The sequence below is a fragment of the Ornithorhynchus anatinus genome, chromosome 8 (assembly GCF_004115215.2).
Source record: "Ornithorhynchus anatinus isolate Pmale09 chromosome 8, mOrnAna1.pri.v4, whole genome shotgun sequence".
In the NCBI taxonomy this organism is placed as follows: domain Eukaryota; kingdom Metazoa; phylum Chordata; class Mammalia; order Monotremata; family Ornithorhynchidae; genus Ornithorhynchus; species Ornithorhynchus anatinus.
In genome coordinates this window covers 2845850-2858046 of record NC_041735.1, presented here as the reverse complement: position 1 = coordinate 2858046, position 12197 = coordinate 2845850, and positions in this window count along the sequence as shown.

Sequence of the window (12197 nt, the reverse complement as noted above, 5' to 3'; positions counted from 1 at the left end):
TAGAACAGTGCTCTGCACATAGTAAGCGCTTAACAAATACCAACATTATTATTATTATTATTATTACCTCTCCTCGCTTCTCTACTTCTACAACCCAGACTACACACGTCGCTCCTCTAGTGCCGCTAACCGTCTCACGGGGCCTCAGTTACGCCTGTCTCGCTGCCGACCCCTGGCCTGCGATCTGCCTCTAGCCTGGAACACCCTCCCTCCACTAGACAATGACTCTCCCTCCCTTCAAAGCCTTCCTGAAGGCCCGTCTCCTCCAAGAGGCCTTCCCAGACTAAGCCCCTCCTTTCCTCTTCCCCCACTCCCTTCTGGGCTGCCCCGTCTTGTTCCCTTTGCTCTTCCCCCCCCCCCCAAGTCCCACAGTACTTATGAATATATCCGTAATTTTATTTATTTGTATTGATGTCTCTCTCCCCCGCCCCCAGACTGTGAGCTTGTTGTAGGCAGGGAATGTCAGTCTCTTGCCACACTGCACCCTCCCAAGGGCCCAGCACAGTGTTCTGCACCCAGTAAGCTCTCAATAAATACGATTGAATGAACAAATTTGCCTCACTGTCAATCAACTGAATATCAAAGAGCAGGTTCCTGCCTAGCCTAATTGAGGAAGACTTTTTTCCTAAATTCTAACTGTGCCTGAAGGAGGTTTAATGAATTGGCCCTATAGAGAAGCAGTGTGGCCCAGTGGAAGGAGCATGAGTTTGGGAGTCAGAGGAACTGGTTTCTAATCCCAGCTCTGCCACGTATCTCCTGGGTGACCTTGGACAAGTCACTTAACTTCTATGTGGTTCAGTTCCCTTATCTGTAAAATGGAGATTAAATTCTACGCCCTCCTCCTTAGACTGGTGAGCCCCATGCGGGACGGGGACTGTGCCCAACCTGATTAACTTATATCTACCCCTTCACTTAGAACAGTGCTTAGCACATAGAATGTGCTTAACAAGTACCATAATTATTACCTCCAGTTGCAAAGAGCACCCCCCCTTTTTAAAGCAGAAGAGCCATCTAGAACCTAAAGGCTGAATTTGACACTCCCTCCCTCCAAAAACAAAGGCTCGGCCTTGGATTTCACTTACTCTAAATTTGGGGCGACTGTGGAGAAAAAATGAAACAAATAAACATTTCCTCAGGGGAAAGATAAAAAGTTTGAAAATCGACCATTTCCAGCGAGCCTAGAAGTAGTCCGTTATCGTCACTAGATACAAGATGCTGTCATTTGTACTTTGGAGCCAAATAGCAATCGCCCTTCCTTCCTCCCAGCCTGGCCTTGGGTAACCCATAGTGTTGGAGCTAAAATGGGTCGATAGCAAGCACCAGGGGGAGAGGAAAAATTGGCCGCTCAAAGGCCAGAGCCTCCCCGACCTCATTTTCGGTTTCGCGAACTAAGAATTGGAGATGGTTTCGGGTTTTGTCACGATTCAACTCAGTTTGCTTGAGGCCACCCGCCATCTTAGGCTTCGACACGTCCCATTTTCCTTCTTCCTCCCATCTGAAAATTATTTTAGTGTCTGTTTCTCTTGCCGCTGGATTATAAACTCCTCGAGGACGGGGATTGTGTCTCCTAGCTCTATTGCATTTTACCAAGTGCTTAGTGCAGTGCTCTGCACACGGTAGACTGAGAGCTCCTTGAGGGGTCTGCAGAACAGTAGGTGATGTGATGAAAAGACAGCTAGCTAATAATAATAATGATGGTATTTCTTAAGCGCTTACTATGGGCAAAGCACTGTTCTAAGTGCTGGAATGAGATTGCTTCCTTGGCCTCCTGTCTTGGCAGGTAGTGCATGCCTGAGCCCAGGCTTGGGAGTCTGAGGACATGGGTTCTAATCCTGGCTCCGCCACTTGTCTGCTCTGTGACCCTGGGCAAGTCACTTCACTTCTCGCTGCCTCAGTTCTCTCTTCTGTAAAATGGGGATTAAGAACTGTGAGTCCCATGTGGGACAGCCTGATTACCTTGTATCTACCCCAGAGTTTAGAACAGTACTTGGCACATAGTAAGCCCTTAACAAATACCATTATTATTATTATTTTGCCATTTTTAAAATGGTATTTGTCAAGGGCTTATTATGTGCCGGGTACTGTTCTAAGCGCTGGGGTAGCTACAACCTAATCAGGTTGGACACAGTCCATGTCCCACATGGGTCTCACAGTCTTAATCCCCCTTTAACAGATGAGATAATAATTATTATTATTATTAGTATGGTATTGTTAAGTGCCTACTACCTGTCAGGGACTATACTAAGTGCTGAGGTAGATAATAATGTTGATATTTGTTAAGCACTTACTACGTGCCGAGCACTGTTCTAAGCGCTGGGGTAGATACAGGGTCATCAGGTTGTCCCAGGTGAGGCTCACAGTTAATCCCCATTTTACAGATGAGGTAACTGAGGCACAGAGAAGTGAAGTGACTTGCCCACAGTCACACAGCTAACAAGTGGCAGAGCCGGGAGTCGAACCCATGACCTCTGACTCCGAAGCCCAGGCTCTTTCCTCTGAGCCAAGCTGCTTCCCCAGGATACAAGCAACTTGGGTTGCACACAGTCCCTGTTCCATGTGGGGTCCACAGTCTTAACCCCCATTTTACAGATGGGGTAACTGAGGCATGGAGAAGCGAAGTGACTTGCCCTGGGTCATACAGCAGGCAAGTGGCAGAGCTTAGATTAGAACCCAGGTCCTCAGGTTCCCATGCTCTATCCATTAGGTCACGTTGCTTCTCGATGCCATTGACGTTGGATGCCCAGGGTTGCCAGGATGGCGGTCCTCAATCCATCCATCAATCAATGGTATCGATTGAGCACTTACTGTGTGCAGAGCACTGTACTAAGCACTTTGGAGAGCATAATCTAACAGAGTTGGTAGACACTTCCCACGGCACGTGTGTGTATATGTACATATCTATAATTCTAATAATAATAATAATAATAATAATGTTGGTATTTGTTAAGCGCTATGTGCAGAGCACTGTTCTAAGCACTGGGGTAGATACAGGGTAATCAGGTTGTCCCACATGAGGGTCACAGTCTTAATCCCCATTTTACAGATAAGGTAACTGAGGCACAGAGAAGTGAAGTGACTTGCCCAGAGTCACACAGCTGACAAGTGGCAGAGCTATTTATTTATATCAATGCCTATTTACTGGTTTGGAATTGTATGCATCTGTAATTCTATTTATTTATATCGATGCCTGTTGATTTGTTTTAATGTCTGTCTCCCTCCCCTGTAAACTGTAAGCCCGGTGTGGGCAGGGATTGTCTCTATTGCTGAATTGCACTCTCCCAAGCGCTTAGTACAGTGCTCTGCACACAGTAAGTGCTCAATAAATACAACTGAATGAATGAATGAACACTTTTGCAGTCTCTCCTGATCTGATGGGCAGTCCGTTGCGGGGGGACCCTGGGGGTCACCGAGGCTTACAGTGAGTTTAGGGACTGGGGTCCAGGGGTGCGGGGTGGGGGAAAAGGGTGGAACTGCTTTGATTGTCGGGGGCATTTTCCTCCTGGGGGTCAGGGGTCTCCATGGAGGGAACAGCCTTCTTCTGCTTTGTGGGGTAACCGTGATACCTTAAATTTGGATAGTTTCTCCAAGCCTCGGCCCGTTGATTATCAATCCTTTATCCTCCATATGGCTTAGTGCAGTGCCCTGCATACAGTAAGTGCTCAGTAAACAACACCGATTGACTGATTGTCTGATCCTCCCCAGATCCCTGGGTGGTGGGAAGAGGTGGCGTTCTCCTCCCCATTTTACAGGTGGGAAAACAGAAAACTCAAAAGGTTGAGTGACTTACCCAAGGTCTCCCAGCAGCAGGCCAGCGACAGATCCGGGATTTGAAGCCAGGTCTCCTGACCCCCATGCCTGTTTTCTTTCCACTAGTTCCTGTAGACTGGAAGGTCCTTGTGGGATCTTGTCTGCCAGCTCTGTTGTATTGTACTTTCCCAAGCGCCTAGTACAGTACTCTGCTCACAGTAAGCACTCAATAAATACTATTCACGGATAGACCACACTTTCATTGAGAGTGGACGACTCCCTGTTGGGTGATGAAACATGCAGCTTTTGCCCCTTGTGAAATTATGGGAAGAATAGAGAAGCACTGTGGCCTCGTGGATAGAGCACGGGCCTGGGAGTCAGAAGGACCTGGGTTCTAATCCCAGCTCTGCCACTTGTCTGCTGCGTGACCCTGAGCAAGTCGCTTCACTTCCCTGTGCCCCAGTGACCTCATCTGTAAAATGGGGATTAAGATTGCGAGCCCCAGATGGGACATTGACTGTGTCCATCCTGATTTCCTGGTATCTACCCCGGTGCTTAGTACAGAGCCTGGGACATAGAAAGTGCTTGGCAGATACCATTAAGAAAAAATTTAAAAAAACCCCAAGAATGGAGGTCTCTCCCGCAAAATTCTGAAATTGAAGACATACGGCTGTTCAAAGAAGGAAAGGAGATATGGTGTGGTTCATCAAAGAAAACAAATCGCCTTAATAAATCCTGGTCGAGACAGGTGTCTTTTTCCTTCCAGTTTTTGAACAAAAGATTGATTACATTAATTCATAAATGCAAGTTATGAGGCATGCGGGGTGGTAGACTTCTCGTTATGGAATGTATCGTGTCTGATTGAAGAGCGCACAGTGAATACTTGCCAAAGCACTGCACTGTTATCCCAGCCTGGCCTAGTTTGGCCTTTCTCAAAGATTTGCCTCAGTTTCAATTTTACCTGGCCATGGTCAAGTCGCTTGATTATATAGACTCTCATCGGCGACTGAAAATTACTGCTAACGACTTCGGTGATTATATTTTCCAGCAAATGCCCTCCTTTGAACGGCAAGAGTTTCTGTAGACCCAAAAGAGAACAAAATTGTAGTCCTGGTTACATCCTGTAATCTGGAATTTCGAGTTCTTCTACATCGCAAAATTGGTCCGTTAAATGGCAACTCTGAGTTTCAGCTATTTTAATTTGAAAGTCTCTTGTGATTTAATGTCTTGTGGTTCTCATTAAGACTGATTTTACTCTTATGAGCCTCAGTCAATCAATCAATCAATGGTATTTACTAAGCGCTTACTGTGTTCAGAGAACACTTTACTAAGTGCTTGGGAGAGGATGATATTATAAGAGTTGGTAGACACATTCCCTGCCTACAGTGAGCTTCCAGTCTAGAGCGGGAGACAGACAATGTAATTAAATAAATTACAGATACGGGCAAAAGTGCTGTGGGGTTGAGGGAGGGGTGAATAAAGGGAACGAATCCAAGTTCAAGGGCAACGCAGAAGGGAGTGGGAGAAGAAGGCTCCCTTCTTAAGGACCATCAAGTGGATTCTAATTCAATTGTCCCTTGCTAAATAGGTGTTTTCCCTCCTCAGCCAGTCTGCATTTAATGGGTGTCTAGCGATGTGGAATATTTTACTAAGTGCTTAATCAATCAAGTGACCGATGGTATTATTTATTGAGTGCTTATTATATGCAGAGCACTGTTCTAAGCACTTAGGGGGACTACGATATGGTTAGAAGACAGGGTCCCAGCCCTGGAGGGGTTTTCAATCTAGTGCAGGAGATGGGAAGACAGAGACAAAAAGAAAACTAAAACACACAAAAAAAACTACAATGCGGACGAGAGGATGGCCGACTGGATGACGTGATCAGGGAGGTGGATACTAGTCCGGGAAAGCCTCCTGGAGGAGGTGACTTTGGGGAAGACTTTGAGATTTGGAAGGGAATTTGGTTTGAATTTTCCCATCCTTCTCGGAAGTATCTCAAGAGCCGATCTCCTGCCTTCTCGCAAAATCCACCCCTTCCACCTGCGCATCCGACCCCATCCCCTCCGCACCTTATCAAAACATTTGCCTCCTCCCTTCTTCCCTCCCTCACTTTGTGCCAGGAACTGTATTACGTGCTGGGGAAGATACAAATAATAAGGTTGGACACAGTCTGTGTCCCTCGTGGGGCTCACGGTCTTAATCCTCATTTTACAGATGAAATCACTGAGTCACAGAGAAGCTAAATGACTTGCCCGAGGTCACACAGCAGACAACTGGTAGAGCCAGGAATTAGAAACTAGATCTTCTGACCCCCAGGTCTGCACTCTTTCCACCAGGCCATGCTGCTTCCCACTTTCCCTTCTGTCCCCTGTTTATTTATTTCAAATGTCCTCGCACTCATAACCACACAGAAGTCTAGACCGTCGGAACTGCCTCTTCTACCAGCCCCTCGGTAAGGCTGGACACTGGTTGCACTAAATAATAATAATAATGGTATTTGGTAAGCGCCTATTGTGAGCCAGGCACTGACCTAAGCGCTGGGATGGATACAAGCAAGAATTCGGGACACCCAATCCCATTACAAAAGTTACCCTACATTATTTTTTATGATTTTTGTTAATCATAATTACGTGGTATTTGTTAAGCATTTACTATGTGCCAGGCACTGTAATAAGTGCGGGGATGGATACAAGCAGGAGATCAGGACACCCAATCCCATTACAAAAAGTAATCCTATGTTCATTCTGCTAATCATAATTACGTGGTATTTGCTAAGCGCTTACTATGTGCCAGGCACTGTACTAAGCACTGGGGTACATACAAGCTAATTGGGTTGGACACAGTCCCGGTCCCACACAGAGCTCACAGTCTTAATCCTCATTTTGCAGATGAGGTCACTGAGGCACAGAAAAGTGAAGCGACTTGCCCAAGGTCACTCAGCAGACAAGTGACGGAGCCAGGACTAATAATAATAATAATAATTATGGCATTTGTTAAGCGCTTACTATGTGCAAAGCACTGTTTTAAGCACTGGAGAGGATATAAGGTGAGCAGGTTGTCGCACGTGGGACTCACAGTCCTAATCCCCATTTTCCAGATGAGGTAACTGAGGCACAGAGAGGTGAAGTGACTTCCCCACAGTCACACAGCTGACAGGTGGCAGAGCGGGGATTCGAACCCATGACCTCTGACTCCCAAGCCCGGGCTCTTTCCGCTGAGCCACGCTGCTTCTCTGGTCCTTCGGACTCCCAGGCCTTTGCTCCAGCCACTAGACCACACTACTGCTCTTAGATAAGGACAGCACTAAGGACACCCCCCTCAAAAAGGTTCTTGGGAGAAGTTCCCAGCCCCTGTTCTGTTGCGGAACATTCCCGGGAAGACCCCTGGCTTCTGCTCTTTCTCTGGAACAGCTGCATTCCCTTCTCCGGTTTCTGCAAACCCAGAAACCCAGAGACGTAGCCGAGAGCCTCGGTGGGGGGAGGCTGGGGGTTTAAAAAAAAAATATACGATGTGAAGGTGCTGGTTACCACATCTGGACTGGGCAGGGGAACCGATCAGCTGAAAACTGGCCCGTCTGGCATAGAGAAGCAACGTGGCTCAGTGGAAAGAGCCCGGGCTTGGGAGTCAGAGGTCATGGGTTCGAATCCCGGCTCTGCCCCTTGTCAGCTGTGTGACTGTGGACGAGTCACTTCACTTCTCGGTGCCTCAGTTACCTCATCTGTAAAATGGGGATTAACTGTGAGCCTCACGGGGGACAACCTGATTACCCTGTATCTACCCCAGCGCTTAGAACAGTGCTCTGCACATAGTAAGCGCTTAACAAATACCAACATTATTATAAATCTGGACAAATGGCCAACCTCTCCTAAACGCCCCTCCCCAAGGTATGGAGAAGCAGCCCAGCCTCATGGATAGACCACCGGCCTGGCAGTCAGAAGGTCATGGATCCTAATTCCGTCTCTGCCGCTCGCCTGCTGTGGGACCTTGGGTGAGGCACTTTGCTTCTCTGGGCCTCAGTTTCCTTATCTGTAAGTTGAGGATTAAGACAGTGATCCCCCTGTGGGACGGGACCTGTGTCCAACCCGATTATCTTGTACCTAGATCATTCGGGGAGGGCCAAGTATTTCTCATTGATCTCTACCTACTTAGACTGGGAAGGAAAGTCTAAGTAGGAAGAGAGCAATGAGAAATACTTGGGGCTTTCCTTCCCCTGCACTCTTTGTGTTCCCACCATTTCCAATTTGGGCATTCTTGCGGATTGAGAGGAAACCATTAAAGGTTATTCATTTGCTCAAATGAGTTGATTTACATAGTAAGCGCTTAACAAAGACCGTAATTATTATTATTCGCTGGGAAAGGACAAGCAGGGGGCATTTTTTCTTGGCCTTTCCCAAGACAGCCGACACCGCACCAACGCAAAGGAGAGGGAAATGACGGAGCCTGGATGGGGGGGAGGAGGGGGCGAGAGGGAGCCTCATCTTATCATAGACCCCAATACTAGGGACCCCAAATTCAGCATCTGGGGAAGGGCTGGGCAAATAATGTTTATATTTGTTAAGCGCTTACTATGTGCAGAGCACTGTTCTAAGCGCTGGGGGAGATACAGGGTCATCAGGTTGTCCCAAGTGGGGCTCACAGTCTTAATCCCCATTTTCCAGATGAGGTAACTGAGGCACAGAGAAGTGAAGTGACTCGCCCACAGTCACACAGCTGACAAGTGGCGGAGCCGGGATTCGAAACCATGACCTCTGACTCCCAAACCCGGGCTCTTTCCACTGAGCCACTCTGCTTCCCGAAAAGCACCCTCCGCTGGAGCTGGGCTGCAAGGCGATAGGTTGCTAATTAATAATGATAATTACAGCATTCATTAAGCGACTACTATGTGCCAACCACCTTATTAAGCGCCAGAGTAGGGGTAAGATCATCAGATCGGACACAGTCCCACGTGGGATTCACGGTCTAAATAACCAATCGATCAATAGTATTTGGTGGACACTGTACTCTAAGTGCTTGCCAGGGAAAGTATAATAATAGCAATAATAATAATAATAATGTTATTTGGTAAGCACGTACTATGTGCCAAGCACTGTACTAAGCGCTGGGATAGATACAGATGCTGCTCTTGGTGTAGCGGTTAGAGACGGGGCCTGGGAGTCAGAAGGTCATGAGTTCTAATCTTGGCCCTGCCACTTGTCTGCTGTGTGACCTTGGGGAAGTCACTTCACTTTTCTGGGCCTCAGTTCCCTCACCTGTGGGACTGTGAGCCCCACGTGGGCCAGGGACTGTGTCCAATCTAACTTGCTTGTATCCACCCCGTTGCTTAGTACAGTGCCTGGCACATAGTAAGCACTTAACAAATGCCATAATAATAATTCTTATTGTTATACAAGATCATCGGGTCCTACACTGGGCTCCCAGTCTAAGTAGGAGGGAGAACAGGTAATAATAATAACAATGTTGGTATTTGTTAAGCGCTTACTATGCGCTGAGCACTGTTCTAAGCGCTTGGGTAGATACAAGGTCATCAGGTTGTCCCACATGAGGCTCACAGTCTTAATCCCCATTTTACAGATGAGGGAACTGAGGCACCGAGAAATGAAGTGACTTGCTCAAAGTCACACGGCTGACAGGTGGTGGAGCCAGGATTAGAACCCATGACCTCTGACTCCTAAGCCCGTGCTCTTTCCACGGAGCCACGCTGTACCGCCTCCCCATTTTGCAGATGAGGGAACTGCAGCCCAGAGAAGTTAAGTGACTTACCCAAGCTCACACAGCAGACAAGTGGCGGAGCGGGGATTAGAACGTCGGTCGTCATGAGTGTCCTGATTTTATTTTTGTGTGGATGATTCTCTGCTCCCCCCAGTCTTCTGATTCCCATCTGGAAGTACTTGATCCAGCCGTGGCAGTTTATTTTTAACAGTTTGTTTGAAATTGGCCCGACTCACCCAATCGAAGCTGCCCTGGTCCCCTCAGCTTTGCTCAGACAGGAAATTCCCATCCTCCGCCCACCCCGGGCCAGCCAGGGTCTTCAATATGAAATAATAATAATAATAGTGGTATTTTAAGCACTTACTAAATACCGAGTACTTATTAAGACCTGGGGTCGATCCAGCAGCGTGATTTAGTGGTAAGAGCCCGGGCTTGGGAGTCAGAGGTCGTAGGTTCTAATCCCAGCCCTGTCGCTTATCAGCTGTGTGACCTTGGGCAAGTCACTTAACTTCTCTGTGCTTCAGCTATCTCATCTGGAAAATGGGGATGAAGACTGTGAGTCCCACATGTGACAACCTGATTACCTTGTATCTATCCCAGTGCTTAGAACACTGCTTGGCAAATAGTAAGCGCTTTACAAATACCGTCATTATTATTATTACTAATACCCCAGAGCTTAGAACTGGTGCTTGGCACAGGGTGAGCACTTAACAAATACCATTATTATTATTACCCAGGATAATCAGGTCCTGGATAATCATCATTATTATTAATATAATTATCTGTGCCTCAGTGACCTCATCTGTAAAATGAGGATGAAGATTGTGAGCCCCACGGGGGACAACCTGATCACCTTGTATCTGGCTCGGGGGAAAGAGCCCGGGCTTGGGAGTCAGAGGTCATGAGTTCGAATCCCGCTCTGCCACTTGGCAGCTCTGTGACTGTGGACAAGTCACTTAACTTCTCTGTGCCTCAGTTACCTCATTTGTAAAATGGGAATGAAGACTGTGAGCCTCACGTGGGACAACCTGATGACCCTGTATCTCCCCCAGCGCTTAGAACAGTGCTCTGCACATAGTAAGCGCTTAACAAATACCAACATCATTATTATTACCCCAGCACTTAGAACTGGTGCTTGGCACATAGTAAGCGCTTAACAAATACCATTATTATTATTATTACTCAGGATAATCAGGTTCCATATGGGGCTCAGAGACTAAGTAGGAGGGAGAACCAGGATTGAATCCCCCTTGTGCAAATGTTGGGCAGGGATGTCTGTTGCTGAACTGTCCATTCCAAGTGGTTGGGACAGTGCTCTGCACACAGTAAGCGCTCAATAAATACGATGGAAGGAATGAATGATGAGGAAGCAGCAGCCCAGAGCAGTGAAATGACTCGTCCAAGGTCACACAGCAGGGAAGGGCAGGCTGGGGCTGAGAACCCAGCTCCCCTGATGGGCCCTGACCTTTCCATCAATAATGTTGGTATTTGTTAAGCGCTTACTATGTGCAGACCACTGTTCTAAGCGCTGGGATAGACACAGGGGAATCAGGTTGTCCCACGTGGGGCTCACAGTCTTAATCCCCATTTGACAGATGAGGGAACTGAGGCCCAGAGAAGTGAAGTGACTTGCCCACAGTCACACAGCCGACAAGTGGCAGAGCGGGGATTCGAACTCATGACCTGTGACTCCAAAGCCCGGGCTCTTTCCACTGAGCCACGCTGCTTCTCTACGCCCATCAGCCCACGCTGCTTGGGGGGAAAGGCTCGGCCTTCCTGACACCTCCAGCCAACCGTCGTTAATAATAATCATCATAATAATAATGTTGGTATTTGTTAAGCGCTTACTCTGTGCAGAACACTGTTCTAAGCGCTGGGGGAGTTACAGGGTCATCAGGTGGTCCCACGTGGGGCTCCCACTTACTCCCCATTTTCCAGAGGAGGTCACTGAGGCCCAGAGCAAGTGAAGTGACTTGTCCAGTCACCCAGCTGACAAGGGGCAGAGCGGGATTTGAACCCAAGACCTCTGCCTCCCAAGCCCGGGCTCCTTCCCCTGAGCCACGCTGCTTCTCCTTATTTGAAAGTAAACCCATAAGCGATTTCCCGACAGCATTCCCTTCGGGAAGGACTAATCTCCCGGCCCTTCTGGGGAAGAACAGGGAAGGGGCAGGGGGATGCGCGGCCCCTTTAAGAAAATGGGAGGGGGTGGGGGAGTGGGAGGGGGGCCCTCCGCGCAGCCGCAGAAGCTCTTCCGGCTTGTTTGCCTCTCTCCGGCGGCCCCGCCCCTTCCCTCCGGTCTGCGCATGCGGGGAGGGAGGTGTTTCCCCCCCCCCCCCCCCCCCCCCCCCCCCCCCCCCCCCCCCCCCCCCCGCCACCCGCCAGCCTACTCCGAACAGCGCGGCCAAAAGGCGGCGGGAGAGGAGGAGGGTTTCTGCGCCTGCGCGCCCCTCCCTCCTCCCTCCCTCCCTCCCTCCCTCCCTCGCGCGCCCCCGTGACGTCGCTCGCCTCGGGGCGGCGCCGCTGTCATGGCGTCGTCGGCGCGGGCTGAGGAGAAGGGGCGGCGGGGCAGCTAGAGCGCGGCCGGCGGGCGGCCCGGCATGGAGAGCCGCCCCGACGGCCGCCAGCCGCTCGGGGATGAGGCGGCGGCGGCGGCTCCGGGCGGCGGCCCCGATGCCGGCGGAGGCGGCGGCCAGGAGGAGGAGGAGAAGGACGGCGGCGGCGGCGGCGGCGGCGGCGGCGGG